Source organism: Bos javanicus, chromosome 11 (genome assembly GCF_032452875.1).
Source record: "Bos javanicus breed banteng chromosome 11, ARS-OSU_banteng_1.0, whole genome shotgun sequence".
In the NCBI taxonomy this organism is placed as follows: Eukaryota; Metazoa; Chordata; class Mammalia; order Artiodactyla; family Bovidae; genus Bos; species Bos javanicus.
The window spans coordinates 41,079,157-41,094,887 of NC_083878.1; positions in this window are offsets into that span (position 1 = coordinate 41,079,157).

Genomic DNA, 15,731 nt, shown 5'->3' on the forward strand with positions numbered 1-15,731 from the left:
ATTCGTAATTGTTGCTAAAAGGAATAATCTCCACCACTGCCTATTTTGGGAAGATAAGCTGAAAGGACAGTCTAGCAGAAGCAAAGTTCCAAATAGGCAGAAATAAGTTAATGAGGGCATGTCCGGGCATAACTCAGGAGGAAGCTTTTTTCTCCATTTCCTAGAGCTGTCACTTACTGAATGTTAAGGAATGATGGCCTTACCAACCTCCTGCAACAGGAAAAGTCTAAAATTAGCATGGAAAGCAATCTAGAGCTTCTCCCCAGAAGAAGATTCTTCTGGGGCCATTTTTGTCGTTAGGGTGTCAGAGGAGGAATGCGGTGAGAGGCATCTGACATATTTACATCTCAAGCATTGTTCCGAGCACTTCAAGTCTACCATCTTATTGAAAACTCTCAAAATCATGCCAGGTAGCTCCAGAAAGTGGAGCCTTGGCATTTGTAAATGAGCCATTAACAATCATGACTCCTCGTGAGTCACTGAAAGGTCTGCTGCATGTATAATTTTTGATGTTACTGACAGAGAGTCTGAATTGCTCTGTGAGGCTTATAGGTAGGCGTAGGTACTAGAGCGTGAGTGCATCGGGTAAACTAATAACATCCATACTTTTACATGCCTTTGTTTTCTTGTCTCATCACTGAAAATTTTTATAATTTAAATACTTTTTTAGCTTTTTGTGTGTGGAAAAAAAAATTCATAGAGAAAGCCAGGTGCTTGGTGATAGAAATGAAGCAGTGTAAGATGGTGAGAGGTTTTAGTTAGGAAATGGAAGTTCTAGATATATTTAGGAATCCAATACTGCATTTTTCTATAGCTCAGATCTGTAACTGAAGAAACCACTATATGTACTGAAAATGTAGAAGAAAAGTGATTTATAAAGCTGTTTCAAGGAGTCAAAATTTGTTCTTTAAATAAAATAGGAAATTGTGAGAATTACAGATGGTAGAAATTATTTTAATAGCTTCATAAATGACTTAAAACCTGTATTTATAAGATCATTAGGGGTCTGAGGGAGTTGCCTATTTTTTCACTTACATTATTGCATTTCATAAGGGAAATTGTATACTATTGTGGTATTTGGAAATCGAAAGATTTGAGAGGGACTCTGGTTATATCCCTCATAATTATCAATAGTGTGATCCATTATTAGCTCTGTTTTATAAATGAGGTAACTAAAGCACAAAAGAGTTAAGGCAGACAAACCAAGGGCGTGCAAGTAGCAAAGGGAAGCTGAGATAAACTTGGGTTTTCAGTGTAGTTCAGTCGCTCCGTTGTGTCGGACTCCTTGCTACCCCGTGAACCACAGCACGCCAGGCCTCCCTGTCCATCACCAACCCTGGCGTCCACCCAAACCTATGTCCATTGAGTCGGTGATGCCATCCAACCATCTCATCCTCTGTCATCTCCTTCTCCTCCTGCCTTCAATCTTTCCCAGCATCAGGGTCTTTTCAAATGAGTCAGGTCTTTGCATCAGGTTTGTCTGACTCAAATACCCTTCCTACATCAAAAATTCTACATAAAAATCTTTGGAAGTGTGATCTTAATACATTTTCATTAGACAGGTTGGGTCAAGGAACAGGAAACTTTTAGGAATTTCAGTCCACTTGGATATTTTATTTAGGACAAACCCCACTGGTCCTAGACAGTCTGGGAAAGTCTTCACTTATTTACAAGTCCCCTATGACCCTTGACATAATGTCAACTTGACTGTTCCAAGTTTAAGAGAAAAACACCCAGTGGTTGTGCTGGAGCTGGCTAATACTGACTGGTTCACAAGAGCAAATTGCTAAATGGTCAGGCATTTTGTAAGCCCATTGTTAAATACAGCCATTATTAAAAATCAAATAATTATTCTTGCAGATAAATTAATTATATTTAAGATAAAGGTAATAGATTCTGTGAAAAATCAAAAATCACTTTTTAACTACTTTATGACATTTTATTTTGTCTATGATCTTGAGGTCATTTACATCTATTGTATCTTTATAGTTAAAATACTACCTGGTGATTTGCTACTGTGTATCTTTTCTTATATCCTCCATTTAATAGCATCATGTTGGTTATTTGAAATTAGCCATGGTGACAGTATTTTAACCAAGAAAATTGGCTACAATCAGAGCCTTTTCCTCTCCCTGAGGGCTAGCTATTAAAAATTACTAGCACACCTGCAGATACAGGTTTACTAGTGTTTAATTGTGATTTTCTTGATCATTCGTTGGACAAAAGGAACCTCAGCTACACCTTAGTAATCTAAGTAGCTCCCATCTCTTGTTCATATTGTTTTCACTGGTTGAGAGATTTGGATTGAGGGGAGATTTGGTAGAGCAAACATCTGGCTCAAAATCAGTTTCTAGGGAATTACCTGGCGGTCCAGTGGTTAAGACTCCACGTTTCCACAGCAGGGGGCATGAGTTCAATCCCGGGTTGGAGAACTAAGATCCCACATTCCACATGCCGTGCGGTGCAGCCAAAAAAAAAAAAAAAAAAAATCAGTTTCTAGTTAAAGAAAATGAGATAAGGAAAGCTTGGCTTGTATGTCTGAAACACAGGTTTTCTTGGAATTTTACCCACATGTCATATGGAAAGAAACAAAGATTGGATTTTTCTGCTTATTGGGAAAATCAGCATATATGTATTAAAGCAGAAAGGGAAAGCTTATTTGTAATGAATTTGACCAATTGTGGTTTGGAGGGTGAAAAACTGTTCTTGAAGTTGCTACCAACTTGAGAACAAAAGTGGAAATGAGAAGGGCACAGAGTAGTCAGGCGTTTACAGACGGTGCTGAGCAGCTTGCTCAGAAGGAAGTGTGAGAAGGACAGGAACCTGCTCCTGGAGTCATGCTCCCTGCCCTAGGTTCTTGGACCTTTCTAGCTTTACTAAAATCAATTTCAGCTTTGATTAGTTATGGGTGCAAGAGAGAAGAGGATTTTTTTTTTTTTTTTTGGTCTCAGGGTACACATTTGCAGCTTTGAAATTCTTTTACATTTTCATTCTTCATGCTGATGAGTCAGGCAGATTTATATTACTGTGTTATTACGGGTAGTAGAGACTGTGTCTCCTTGAAAGTAATGGCATGTGATTGCTTACTCCATTGCTTTCAATGGGACTCAGTCATTGCCATCCTTAGGGACTCAATCCCATTGAAAGTAATAGTCTGAGACTGCCCCCATTGTTACCGTGCTGTAAATTGGATTGAATTTATACTCATCTGTATGGGCCAGCACAGAAGTTTCACTTTTAAAAGATGTGGAGTTGATAAAGTTTTTTGGCCAGCAGATGGGAAGTTTAACTGCTTCTTTGGAGAATGTATTCTTCTCTTTAAAATGTTCATTTCTTAACGTCGAAATGTTTTATTAACACTTAGCCTCTGAACTAATAGAGAAATTCATAATATTTCAGGCAAAGTGTTTTTAAACTTTAATTCTTTCTCCAGTCAGTTCAGTCACTCAGTCATGTCTGATTCTTTGCAACCCCATGGACTGCAGCATGCCAGGCTTCCCTATCCATCACCAATTCCCGGAGCTTGCTCAAACTCACGTCCATCTAGTTGGCGATGTCATCCAACCATTTCATCCTTTGTCGTCCCCTTCTCATCCTGCCTTCAATCTTTTTCAGCATCAAGGTCTTTTCCGATGAGTCAGTTCTTTACATCAGGTGGCCAAAGTATTGGAGTTTTAGCTTCAACATCAGTCCTTCCAATGAATATTGAGGACTGACTTCCTTTAGGATTGACAGGTTGGATCTCCTTGCAGTCCAAGGGACTCTCAAGAGTCTTCTTCAACACCACAGTTCAAAAGCATCAATTCTTCAGTGCTCAGCTTTCTTTATAGTCCAGCTCTGAAATCCATACATGACTACTGGAAAAACCATAGCTTTGACTAGACGGACCTTTGTTGGCAAAGTAATGTATCTGGTTTTTAATATGCTATCTAGATTGGTCATGACTTTTCTTCCAAAGAGCAAGTGTCTTTTAATGGCTGCAGTCACCATCTGCAGTGATTTTGGAGCCTAAGAAAATGAAGTTTCTCACACTGTTACTATTGTTTCTCCATCTATTTGCCATGAAGTGATGGGACCAGAAATGTCATGATCTTAGTTTTCTGAATGTTGAGTTTTAAGCCAACTTTTTCACTCTTCTCTTTCACTTTCACCAAGAGGCTCTTTAGTTCTTCTTTGCTTTCTGCTGTAAGGGTGGTGTCATCTGCGTATCTAAGGTTACTGATATTTCTCCCGGCAATTTTGATTCCAGCTTGTGCTTCATCCAGCCCGGCATTTCACATGATTCTTTATTATCATCTATTCAGTCATTTCAGGAAAGAAGACATTCTTTCATTTGGGCATTAATTACTTTCTTGTGCGGAGAATACTTACATTCTTAGAACTAAAAAAAACTTCACAATATCACATTTTTAGATGAGGAAACTGATGTTGAAGATAATTTGCCATGGTCAGGTCACAAAGGAAGAGCTTTGTTACAAAGTAGAGACCAGAACAGCACTGAGTAAAATTACCCAATTCCATTCAAATCTTTGGAATTAGTCTATTTTTTTTTTCACTTAGAGATATTAATGGGTTATTTCAGGGTAAGTTATATGTTGCTATTTACACTTCAATAACCTCAGATATGCAGATAACACCACCCTTATGGGAGAAAGTGAAGAGGAACTAAAAAGCCTCTTGATGAAAGTGAAAGAGGAGAGTGAAAAAGTTGGCTTAAAGCTCAACATTCAGAAAACTAAGATCATGGCATCTGGTCCCATTACTTCATGGGAAATAGATGGGGAAACAGTGTCAGACTTTATTTTTCTGGGCTCCAAAATCACTGCGGATGGTGACTGCAGCCATGAAATTAAAAGATGCTTACTCTTTGGAAGGAAAACTATGACCAACCTAGTCAGCATATTCAAAAGCAGAGACATTACTTTGCCAACAAAGGTCTGTCTAGTCAAGGCTATGGTTTTTCCAGTGGTCATGCATGGATGTGAGAGTTGTACTGTGAAGAAAGCTGAGCGCTGAAGAATTGATGCTTTTGAACTGTGGTGTTGGAGAAGACTCTTGAGAGCCCCTTGGACTGCAAGGATATCCAACAGTCCATTCTGAAGGAGATCAGTCCTGTGTGTTCATTGGAAGGACTGATGCTAAAGCTGAAACTCCAATACTTTGGCCACCTCATGTGAAAAGTTGACTCATTGGAAGAGACCCTGATGCTGGGAGGGATTGGGGGCAGGAGGAGAAGGGGATGACAGAGGATGAGATGGCTGGATGGCATCACCGACTCGATGGACATGAGTTTGAGTAAACTCTGGGAGTTGGTGATGAACAGGGAGGCCTGGAGTGCTTCGATTCATGGGATTGCAAAGAGTCGGACAGGACTGAGCAACTGAACTGAACTGAACTGAATGGGACCTTTTAATTTTCTCCATGAAACAAACATTTTCAGATCTTGTTAACACAAAATACCTTTCTAGTGAAAACATTCACTGTTGGGGGTGAAAAAAATGATGTTAAAAAACAGCTCCAGATCTTAACTTTAATTTAGCTTTGCTCTTGTAGTGATATCAGAGTTTGGAAATGCAGCACACATATAGTTTAAAAAATTTTTGCTCTAAGATTATTAAAATGCCCAACCTTGCTACTTTGTTATATAATTTTTGTTGTTGTTGTAACTTAAAAAAATTAGCAAAAGGTTATTTTATATTTTGGATTAGGAAATGGCAACTCACTCATTCCCATGGACATGGGAACCTGGCAGGCTACAGTCCATGGGTTGCAAAGTCAGATACGACTGAGCGACCAAACCACCACCATTTTATATTTAGTTGATACTACAGCTTAAAAATGGAGATATCTTGATATATATATATATCAAAATAAAACAGTTAATAAATCATTATATATTATTCATTTGCACCTTGTCATCAACACTAATCATTTGTGAGTTGTAGTAAAGACCTTCATCTTTGTTAGCAGTGCCAATAGCTGAAAGTATAGCCCAGTCCTTGATGCTCAGTGTTAAAAAATTCAATGCTTTGTCAATTTTGTGGAGAAAATGAGGCAGATATGAGCTTTAACAATAATAGCATAATCAGAAACTTAATTTATTTTTTTATTCAGTTGTAAATATTATTATTGATTTATAATCTGGTCCAGAATCCCAGGACCTGGTGGGCTGCCGTCTATGGGGTCGCCCAGAGTCAGACACGACTGAAGTGATTTAGCAGCAGCAGCAAGCAACAATATATAGATATTGTCTAAAGTCTCCATTTCCAGAGTCTATGATTATGTGGCTTTAAAATGATAAATTTCAATTAGGGCAGTGACTTGCCTTTTTTATTGTATAACCCTACTTTTTCCTATAGCATTTTTATTTATTTTTTTAAGTAAATGATCCCATACCAGAAAAGCCACACAACATGCTAATCTGTGCATTTAGAAGTCATCCCCTTGGAGTGGGGATGGTGGTGGCTGATAGGTGAGGAGCATGAGGGTAGCTTCTCCTTGCCAAATTAATGTTCTGGTTCTTGATTTGCGTGGTGGTTACACAGTTATGTTTGGTTTGTGAATATTCATCAAGGTGCATAATCTGTATGCCTATACTTGAATTAAAGGGGTTAAATGACATTCACATATAAAGAATATGGTTAATTCCTTTAAAAAGTTCTGATGTTCTAAGAGATTTACCTCCTTTTAAAAGTCCTTTCTAGAGTTTTTATTGTTCTGTATTAGTAGAAGGCAGAAGTCAGCAAATCTGGTCTGCTGCTTATTTTTAGACTGATATCTTAGAATGTTTGATATATTTTTAAAAGATTGAAACATAATCAAAATAAGGATAATATTTCATGATACATGAAAATGATATGACATTCAAATTTCAATGTCTAAAAATAAAGTTTTATTGGAACACAGTCACATTCATTCTTTTCTTTATTTTCTGCTCTTTAGTGTTGTCTGTTACAGCAGTTTTTGCACTATGATGACAGAGCTGAGGAATTGTGGCAGAAATCAGATGGCTGTAAATCCTAAAATACTTACTATCTGGCCTTTTAAGAAAATATTTGCTCACTTGGCAAAAGGGTCAACCTTGGGGTCAAAGGTACATGAGAACTCTTGTAATCCAAAGTGGGGGTCCAGCTGCTCCCACTCTGAAGCCAATAAAGAGTCAAGGTTGGTGGAAGGGAAAGTTAGCTTTGTTTCTGAGGCTGGCAACCTGGGGTGAGAGAAGGGTGGACTCCTGTCCAAAGGCCAACTGCCCCACCCTCACCCCCAACAACCAGTGGGCAAGAGCTTATATCGGTGAATGGAGGGGCCTACATGCAGAAACAGCACAGTCAGTTTGACAGTCATCTTTAAATTGGTCATATGGTGGAAATTGATCAGCATTGTCTTGATTGTTTTAAATATAGTTGATCTTTGTGTCCAGGGTCTATTTCTTCCCACTTCTTTGACGCCAGCTCTTGGAATTGTGGCAGCTTATATCATGACTACAGTCTAGTCATCAGGCAGTTAACTTCTTCCATCGTGTAGGAGTTTTGGTATCTATAACACAGCTCACAGGATATGGCTCAGAATATTATATATAGCCCTTAAGGAGGAACTAAAGGTCCTTGACTATGCTTAATGACTAAACTGCTATTATTTATTCTACTGTTTTCCTTTGTTTCTGCATTTTCTCACTTCTCTGATTGCACTTATTTATGGGCTAATGTTTTTCCACAGACAAAAGACAGGCTGAGGACATGTGTGCGTGTGTGGGGTGGTGGCGGGGGGTGGACCATAGGATCCTGTTCTATTTCATTATTACAATTCAAATGGTGTATGAAACTAGCTGCGCATTGTATCAGGTAACTCAGATATCACCCACTCTTATCAGGATAGTTATTTCTGGAACCTACATTCATTGTTCATGAGCTCCTATACATGAGTGAGGAAAATTGCAAAACCAGCAATTTCATTGAAAACATATTTTCTATGGAGTATTGTTACTGTCCCTTTAGCCTACTAGTTTTTTAGCATCACTATGAAACTGTCTCTACCTTCACAAAATTCCTACTGAATGAATTCATGCCTTGAGGCTGATAATCTGGTCAGTATTTTGTAGTTGTCCTGTGAAATCACATGAGCCTTTATCTTCAAGAAGTATTGTGTTGATTTACCACGTGACCTCAAGAATCTATCAAAGGTGTCTTCAGTTAATTGTTTCTTTGTTTAGTCCATTTCCTCAACTTGTCAACCATGTTCTGAAACTCATACACACACACACATGTGGACCTCCATTTAACCCTATGGGCAGTTGTCCCCATGTTAAGTCTCCTTGATCTATTCCATGCTTGCCGTTTTCTTGCATATGGTCAATAATAGCAACCTAACCAGTATTAATGGTTTTTTTTGCTAATAAGAATCTTTTTGAGAAATAAAGAGAGAGAGGGGTGTGAGTGCTTAACTCTAGGCCAGAGAAAATCAAGGATCGTAAGGGACCAGAAGCTGGACTAATCAGGGCTGTAAATGAATGTTTGCAAATGTGTGAAATAGGATGAGATGTTAAGAAGGAGCTCATAATTCAGATCCATCTGAAAGGGGGAAAGCCACGCACTAACCACCCCAAACTGGACGTGTGCCACGATTCACCTTTGTCTTCCCCCTGACTTGTTCTATACATGCACATGGAATGAGAGCCCCTGGCTGTTGATTAGTCAGAAGTGGCTGCAGTGCACACAGGAATGTGGGGGACAGAGCATCGTGGTGGTTCTGAGCATGGTGTCTGCAGCCAGAGGGTCCAGACTCAAACCCAGCTGTGCCATGTCCTGGCTGTGTGTCCCTGGCAGATAACACATCCCCTCAGCTCTTCTGTTTCTTCTTCCACAAGGTGGGGGCTAAATGAGATAAAACAAGTGCTTTGAAAGATGCTCAATTAATATTCCCTATTATTATTTTAGTTATCACTCCAAAGCTAAAAAAATAAAAAATTGTGCTGGGTAAAATATTGGATGCCAGTATGGTAATAAATTGGAATTGATAATATATGAAGTAACTCTTAATAGAATTTGTCTTTTGTTTAAAACGCACCTGTTCTTCAACATCTAAGAAACCTTGTTTTTGTGGATGATACTGCACTTAAAACTTGCATCCTAAAATCTATTAGACCTTAACATCTTACACCCACTTATTGCTAGAACAGAGGGTGACTGAGGGCCTACCGTGTACAGTGGGCTTCCTTGGTGGCTCAGTGGCAAAGAATCCGCATGCAGTGCAGGAGACCTGGGTTTGATCCCTGGGTTGGGACGATCCCCTAGAGAAGGGAATGGCAACCCACTCCAGCATCTGGCCTGGAGAATTCCATGGACTGTATGGTGCATGGAGTTGCAAAGAGTCGGACACGACTGAGCCCCTTTCACTTATTTCACTTACCATGTACAGTACCGTGCCAGGCCCTGGGCATACATCAGGGAGGAAGGCTCACGTGGTTCTAGTGGGGAAGAAAAACAGTGGGGGAGGGGGGCGGGTGGGAGAGAGCAGAAATTAACAGCTGTGAGGGAAATAAACATTGTGTTAAAGTGTTATGAATAAAAGTAGAGTATTGATCTAGAAAACTTGAAGGAGAAATATGCTTATGCCAGAGTGATCAAAGCAGGGAGGGAAAACTCTTTGTGGGACAATTAAGTTAAGGTTGAAGGATGAAAAGGAACCAGCTGACTCTGGGAAAGAGCATTCCAGACACCCTGCACACAGCACTTCTGAAAATCCCAGGGTGAAAGTTATTTGTCCCGTTCATAAGACTCCGAAGGGGAGTTGAAGCTTGGTGAGCAGGGTAGAGATTAGGGAAGAGGGTGAGAGCGAGGAAGTGGGCCAGGGACAGGTCTTTTAGGGTGGGGATGCTTCAACCACATGGTTCATCTTCTGTAGCAAGAACATCATGACATGCTTGCATGCATTGGAGGGAGGGTAGCTGTGAGCATATATGCCATGGTACTTAGCAAATCATGCAGGGAATTTGAAATACCATCATGATTGGAGCAATGACCTTCTATAGAAACACATGTTTATATGTCCTTATAAAAAGATGGAATGGCCTAAAATTAAAATTGCATAATGAGTTTTAATGTGCATGCACTTTAGGTTTATTATTTAGCCTGTAAATGCTATTTACTTTCAGGTTTCAAGGTTTTTAGAATCATTCCCAGGAAAAGTTTTATCTTTATCCCTCCAAACCTGTCTGTCCATTAAAAACCTTCCTTGTTTTCCTTAGGTACGTGAAAATCCACATTAATTAGCATATAGGTAGATTTTAAAATGTAACAGGGATAATTGTTATTGAAATCAATGTTGGAGAGACCTGGGTGAAAGTGGTCCAGGTGGAAGGAAGCACCTCAGCTGTATTCTGCTCAGGCAGGATGGTTCTATTGAAATTTCAGGTCTCTCTGGGGTGTTCTTTCAATCAGCCGCCTGACTTAGAAACTCATGATGTGAATTTTTGATGGCAAAATTAGAAAATAAAGTGCCCTGCTCTTTTAGAAGTAAATTTTGAATTCAAAAAGTGATCTGGCTTAGACACTTGTATAAACTAACTTTACACTCATGATGAATGAATGTAATCCTGACAAGAAGTTTCACCTGGTTCCTCATTAATATGATTATATCCTGAGTTGGTGATGAGGTGGGACAGGTTCTGAACTTGCCTATTCTGACTAATTTATTCCAGAACGAGAACCAAGTCAAGTGTATCCACATGAGAACTCACCATGCCACCTAGGAAAAGGGTGTAATTACCCTGAGATGGCCCCTTGCTTTAGGAATGGAACACAGAATCCAGTGAGTCAGGTTATTCAACCTAGAGTTGGTGATCCTCCAACCCCTCCCTTCTATGTCTAGGACTAATGCAGACAAATGCTCTCATCCTCCCATCCTGAGTTGGCAGTTTGCCAGCTGCAGGAACATTAGCTCCTCATTAGCACCTTGTCATCTGCCCACAAATCCACATCCCACCCAGAACAAAAATAAAATGGCCTGGCCCATTTGAGGCTTTGACCATGGCAAGAAAGAATGCCAGTCTATGGGGATTCCTTTTGGTTTTATGAATTCAGGAGTTAAAGAGAAAATCAGATTCAAGAGGTTAATGGACGTGTTGGCCAGATTATTTAATCCTATAAGACTTCGAGGTTCACGTCTTATAAATTCAGATTCTAATACCGACCTCTTGCTTCCAAAGCAATTAGAGATAGTCTGTTCTTTTTCCTCCAGAATATTGTCTTTGATGATGATCATATGAGAAAGATGCACAGTAACAAAAAGGAGAGAGAGATATTCTTAGAGGTAATTCTGAGATGTTCTGTGCAAGCAGAAGAGTTTAGGTTGTCCTAAAATTCTTTGCAATATTTAACAAGTAAAGTCCAGAAGCAATTCTCATTAATGCCCCCCCTTCCATTTTTAATTTTTTTTATTTTTGTCCATAGAGCCTGTCTCAGTCAATCCGTGGCTACAAAAATGTATATATCTATGAACACTGGAGTCAGTAAAAAGGTTGCAGATAAATAACCTTGAATCTGTCTTTGTGGTCCTTTCAGCCATCTGTGCCATCAGTTTTGGTTACCATATCTGCTCCTCTGGAATCAATGCTAACTGGAAAAGTTGAGAATTTTGAATTGAGTGCCTTGCTTTTGATTTTGACCTTGGGTATAGAAATAGCTGAGAAACATTTCCTTTAGCCCTCAGATTTTCACCTTGGCATCCACAGTACTCAAGATCTGAGAATTAGGCAATTAAGAAAATAATGGTTAATTCAGTTTCAGTTCAGTCGCTCAGTCATGTCCGACTCTTTGAGACCCCATGAACCGCAGCATGCCAGGCCTCCCTGTCCATCACTAACTCCCGGAGTCCACCCAAACTCATGTCCATTGAGTCGGTGATGCCATCTGACCATCTCATCCTCTGTCATCCCCTTCTCCTCCTGCCCTCAATCTTTCCCAGCATCAGGGTCTTTTCAAATGAGTCAGCTCTTTGCATCCGGTGGCCAAAGTACTGGAGTTTCAGCTTCAGCATCAGTCCTTCCAATGAACACTCAGGACTGATCTCCTTTAGGATGGACTGGTTGGATGGTTAATTACTATATTTTGTAATTTCCACTTAAGTTCAAACCCTGGCCTGCCATCAAGCTTAGTTTCTTTGAGGGCTGGTCTGCTTTCGGTAACTTGGATCCATGTCAGTCTGTACCTTCACACCCAGTAACACAAATTGATTCTTTGGGAAATGATTCCTAAACCAACAGCCTGCTTTGTTGGGATGGAAATATTAAGGCTTGGGTTGTCTTTGTAAGATGGCGTTACAGCTTCTAGATCACCAAAAGATTTTAGGGTGCATAATAGATTCAGGATGGGAAGATGCTACATTTTCAGAAAAGAAATTACCTATTATGTTTTCATCCCTGAAAATATTCAGAAGGGAAACATATAACTATCAGTTAGGATAGTTTTATTCCCATCTTAGATACTGAAAGGACTTCCTGGTGGCTCAGACGGTAAAGCATCTGCCGACAATGCGGGAGACCCAGGTTCAATCCCTGGGTTGGGAAGATCTCCTGGAGAAGGAAATGGCACCCCACTCTAGTGCTCTTGCCTGGAAAATCCCATGGACGGAGGAACCTGGTAGGCTACAGTCCGTGGGGTTGCAAAGAGTCGGACACGACTGAGCGACTTCACTTCACTCACTAGATACTGAAAGACCGCCTCTATTAATTTAAAAATCACTTCCAGCTCTATGAAATCTATAAGGATGTATGGCCCTTATTTAACGTTTCGTATTTGCAGTGTGTGTGTGTGTGTGTGAGTAAAAAGAGGGGTCCTCTGTTGGTACCTACCTATCCAATCCTCCTGGGACTAATTTGCATAGGGTGTTTCTATGCTGACAGATCAAACTCAAGCTCCTGGCTGTTTCAGTCTGTCTAACTGCAACTGCCACCTGAATTCCTTTTGGACATGGTCCATTATTCTATGGTTCAAATTATATTTTTATAAAATATATTTTTCTAAAATCAGAGAAAAAAGTTAATTTCGTGACATGTATGAGTTGCACTGAGTAAGTGATGTTTATGTGGTAACCAAGAGCATCACAACACATCTGGTCCTCAGACTGTAGTGTTTTTCTAAAGGTGCAGGCCCTCGAGTAACATACTCTTAAAGAATATTGTGGTTTGGTTATCTAGTTTCTGCTTAAATATATATATGGCAGCCCACTCCAGTACTCCTGCCTGGAAAATCCCATGGATGGAGGAGCCTGGTGGGCTGCAGTCCATGGGGTCGCTAGGAGTTGGATACAACTGAGCGACTTCACTTTCACTTTTCACTTTCATGCATTGGAGAAGGAAATGACAACCCACTCCAGTGTTCTTGCCTGGAGAATCCCAGGGATGGGGGAGCCTGGTGGGCTGCCATCTATGGGTTCACACAGAGTCAGACACGAATGAAGCGACTTAGCAGCAGCAGCAGCATAAAGCAAGGAAACCAGAGGTAGAGCATTCATAATCGAGCTTTCAAATTCAAAAGTATAGTTATCACAAACATACTTCATAACTCAGCAGTGCATAAAATGTGTTTAAATAATAGATCGAGATGACAGATGTCATAAACATATATGAAATGGATATAGTCAAACGTGGCAAGTTTTGAGATGTGGTTTCAATCACAGTGTTTTTTTGTTGATTTTTATCTATAATCTTAGGCAGTTTTAAATTAAGGCAGGTGTCACCTTTAATTTATTGTCAGGTGGAAGGCACGCTTATTTTGGACTCCAAGGATTTATTTAACTTAACTCTGTAATTGCTAGCAATATACAAGCTCATTATTTCACAATTTACTATATTTGATGCCAGCTGTTATGGAGTTAATGGCAAAGTCGAAAGAAATGACATAAAGCACACTCTCATGTTTAGTGCAACCATCATGTATTATCGTAAAAAATCTCCGGTCGGCCGGGAGTTCACTTTAGTATTATTTCTTACTATTGTCATGAGTGAAAAATAAGATTTTTTCCTGCAAATATTGCATTTGATATTTTGCTTAACATTAAACTTTTGGCCTCTCCTTTAAGGTATGAAAAACCTCTTGTACCTACTTTATTTTTCTGAAAGTTATTTATGGCAAAACAGCAATTTAAAAAACTATTTTCTCTTCATGGGAATGGGCTTTGAGAGGTGTCTGTATAAAAACTAAGGAGCAAATATGCTTTTAATTCGGTTTGTGTTAATATTTTCTCCTCTTGGATATACATTGATTATTTCCTACTTATATTTGAATTGAATCTGTGGTCCTTAGGGGAACAATACCAAGATAAAAAAACTTAACAACCCAATATGAATTCAATAACAAAATTCTGAAATTAGTGAACAGAGAATTTCCTGTATTATAAGGAAATATGTATATATTATATATGATATATATTTATAATATTAAATAGGCAATGACTGCTATTGCTATTTTCACAATTTTGATACAAAATGTCAGTCTTTACAGACTATAGCATCTCAGTGTAAAGCCACTTTTTAAATTCGTTTTACCTTTGGTACACTAATAAAATTGATCACTTTTACTATATGTTCTTGATTTGAAATCATATAACTTTTTTCTAAATATATTATTACATAAATTCACAAAAGATGACACTTGATATATTTCTTAAAATTAAACAGATGTTAAAATAAGAAACAGAATCACAAAGAATATTTTTAATTATAGGAATAGTTAAAAATATTTCTCTACCCTCTTGTTAACTGATATATTTAAGCCAGTAATTTTACACGTTTTGTGAATTTGTGTATTTAACTTGGGAAAACTCCCTCTTCACTGAGTGACACATAAAAAGAGAAAATGCATTTCCAGGAAACAATTCACTAGTAATTTAGTCCAGCTATTTTCAGTACTTAACTTTTGTGTTTTTTTCTTAAGTTCGCCATAATATGACATTTCATTATTAGATTTTTTTTTTTTAAATAGTCACTCACCAGATATTAAAGGATACAATTGGTTTCAGTTCAGGCAGGTTTTAACTGCTTTTTAATTAGCTTAAAACATATGCTTCCATTTATCGTATTATGTGGAGTACATCCTATCCTATTCCATTTAGCTGAGTATTGAGGACTAGTGTACAATATTGTGCTCAGGCTAAAACAATGAAATACTAATTGGATCCAGCAAAATAACTGTAACATTTCCGATTCCTATTAGGCAGGTTACGTAAATTAGGCTAATATAAAATGGTGCTTAATAGAATTGCAAATATGGTGTGATGATACATTCAGACAGGAAAGACAGTGAAAGGGGATTTTGGAGGAAATCAAAGACATTTGCATTACAATAAAACGTTTCCTGCTGTGAGGGCCCTTGCAAGGCTGGAAAAAACAACACTCCAGCACCACTCCCTCTTATTTACATAGGAATGCCATCCCTACCTCTTTCAGTTTCTACGAACAGTTGTCTGTCTGTAACAGAGAATTACATGCAGTTTTAAGTCTGTTGATGAATATAGTCCTTGTTTTATTTTGCTGGGCGTCACATCTGAGATCTTAATATTGCAGTGAGAGAGTATTTGTCTTCATATGCAGTATGTCTTTTTATGATGAGAATGTGCTTTCTAGGTTTGAAGATTGACTGTCGTCATTGGAATTGGATTGATATTTCCTGTTTGATCTACATTTATGTTGTGTTTATTTCCTTCTTTTACATTATTAGTCGCTCGGTTGGGTAGTT